Source organism: Rutidosis leptorrhynchoides, chromosome 6, assembly GCF_046630445.1.
Source record: "Rutidosis leptorrhynchoides isolate AG116_Rl617_1_P2 chromosome 6, CSIRO_AGI_Rlap_v1, whole genome shotgun sequence".
Lineage (NCBI taxonomy): Eukaryota > Viridiplantae > Streptophyta > Magnoliopsida > Asterales > Asteraceae > Rutidosis > Rutidosis leptorrhynchoides.
In genome coordinates this window covers 333,462,320-333,464,957 of record NC_092338.1, presented here as the reverse complement: position 1 = coordinate 333,464,957, position 2,638 = coordinate 333,462,320, and the positions used below count along the sequence as shown (strand labels likewise).

Here is a 2,638-nt window from a genome sequence, read left to right as displayed (position 1 = left end):
ATAATTATATATATTTTATATAAATATAGTTTAAAAATATAGTGTTAAACTCAGCTAGCTCCCTGTGGAATGAACCGGACTTACTAAAAACTACACTACTCTACGATTACGTACACTGCCTATAAGTGTTGTAGCAAGGTTTAAGTATATCCCATCTATATAAATAAATAACTTGTGTAAATTGTATCGTATTTAATAGTATTTCGTAATAAAAATATAACTATTTCGTACTACACCTCGCATAACATCAAGTTTTTGGCGCCGCTGCCCGGGACCCGAAAGCGAAACGCTATATATAAAAAAAAAGATTTTTATTAAGTCTTAATTTACTTTTGTAAAAATACTTTTTAAAAATCAAAAATATAAAAACAAGAAAAAGAAAAATATATATATATATATATATATATATATATATATATATATATATATATATATATATATATATATATATATATATATATATATATATATATATATATATATATATATATATTACTATATATTTTTACGTTTTTAAAATTAAAAAGTTTGTATTTTTTTTAGTTACAAAAACTAATAGGTAGTTTTTAAAATATAAGTTTTTATTTATATAAATATTTTATATAAGTTAAAAACAGAAAAAAATAAGTAAAAAGAATCGGGCTTGGAAACTGTAGCAGCCCAATTTGTGATCTGAACATCTGGGCCATGCGACTGCATGAACCCGTAGGCTAAAATCCATGCGACTGCATGGTACTCTCTGACACGTCTGAAACCTTTGACCATCAGAATTAATTACAGAGTATTATTAATTATTATTATTATTAAACCCTAATTAGGGTTTAGTTATTTAATAATTAAGTTTAGTTTATTTTATTTTGTATTTTTAAGTTTCAATTAGTTTTATTATTTATAAAATTAATACTTTTATAAAATAATAATATAAAAATAATATTTTTATAAAATTGTAATTTTATTACTTTTTATTTCTTTTTATAAATTGTATATTTTAATCGTTTATTCGTAATATTTGTATTTTTATCGTTCGTAATTAGTTTTAAACTTAGCATTTTGCCATAGTAGCTCTAGATTTTTAGACTTTGCCGTAAAATCCCTTAAGTGCTTTTTCTTTAGACTAAGATTTAGGTGCTTTAGAATTTTGCGACGCCGTTTTATAGATTTTAGTGCCTTTTTAAGTTATTGCCGTTTTGGATATAGATTTCCTTTTAAGCTTTAATACCTTTAGGCGCAACTTTTTAGATTTAGTTTTTAGACTTTTAAGTTTCGAAGTTTTTCTTTCTTATTTTTATTTTTCGACCTATTATTTTTCGACGCACTCTTTTTCTTTCTTATTTCTCGACGCTCTAGTTTTTAGGACTTAGAATTTTTTCTATTTCTTCTCTAAAATTTCAAAATGAAAAATTATTTTAAGCGGTTAAATTGATAGACATCCAAAATTTTCTGGTTCGTAGTAATAGTTGGATTTGTTAGTGGCGAGTTGTGGGCTTCCGATTTAAAGGGTCCTGGCTACCTGCTGCATTTAATGGCTATTCGAAATGTGGGCAAAATCAGAAAAGTCTATTAATTTGATAGCTTATATAATTTCTATCTTTTATAACTAATAGGATATTCAGTGAATGCACCGAGCAAAACGTTCACCACCTTTCATACGTTCATCACCTGTAACTCGATCAATACATCTAGTCAATATTATCGCCGTTGATTTTTCTTTAGAATCATCATCTAGTCAAACAAGTACTCCAACTCAAATTTCCGATAATCCATTTTTTGAACCCGATTTCACAATTGAGAATCCGGAGGATATTAAAGGACAATTCAGAGATCCTGAACCACTAATCATTCCTCCTGAACCACAAATTACACATCCGGAGATTGTCGAGGAAGAAACCATTAAATCAGAATCCTATAGTGATTCAGATTCAGCAAATTCAATTATGGAAGTAACGGAACCTCTAAGTATGGAAGACCGAATGAGAGCCACATGCACGGGCCAAGGACACGCCATTATTAAACCAGACATTAATGCGCCAGATTATGAAATCAAAGAACAAATCCTACACATGGTAACTAATCAATGCCAATATAGTGGTGCGCCGAAGGAAGATCCAGACGAACATCTTCGAACCTTTAATAGGATCTGTACTCTATTCAAAATCAGAGAAGTTGGGGATGAACAGATCTATCTCATGTTATTTCCCTGGACTTTAAAGGGAGAAGCCAAAGATTGGTTAGAACCGTTACCTGAAGGGGCGATTGATACATGAGATGTTTTAGTTGAAAAATTTCTTAAACAATTCTTTCCGGCATCTAAAGCTGTGAGACTTCAAGGAGAAATTGTTATGTTCACGCAAAAGCCAAATGAAACATTATATGAGGCGTGGAAAAGATTCGGAAAGTTGTTGAGAGGATGTCCTCAGCACGGTTTAGACACTTATCAAATAGTACAAATATTTTACCAAGGATACGATGTTGCTACACGAAAAGACATCGACATAACAGCTGGTGGTTCCATTATGAAGAAAACCGCAACTGAAGCTTACAAAATTATTGATAACACAGCATCCCACTCGCATGAGTGGCACCAAGAAAAAGATATTTTTCGTTCATCTAAAGCGGCTAGAGCCGATTCTAGCCATGA

At 30.2% G+C, this 2,638-nt stretch overlaps 1 non-coding gene across 1 annotated transcript; it reads right to left on the bottom strand.

The window, feature by feature from the left end:
• Positions 1-2,318: 2,318 nt before the first annotated feature.
• On the bottom strand, positions 2,319-2,425 carry LOC139856594 (small nucleolar RNA R71). The gene has a single exon (XR_011762066.1). It is a non-coding gene; the product is annotated as a small nucleolar RNA R71 (small nucleolar RNA).
• Positions 2,426-2,638: the final 213 nt, after the last annotated feature.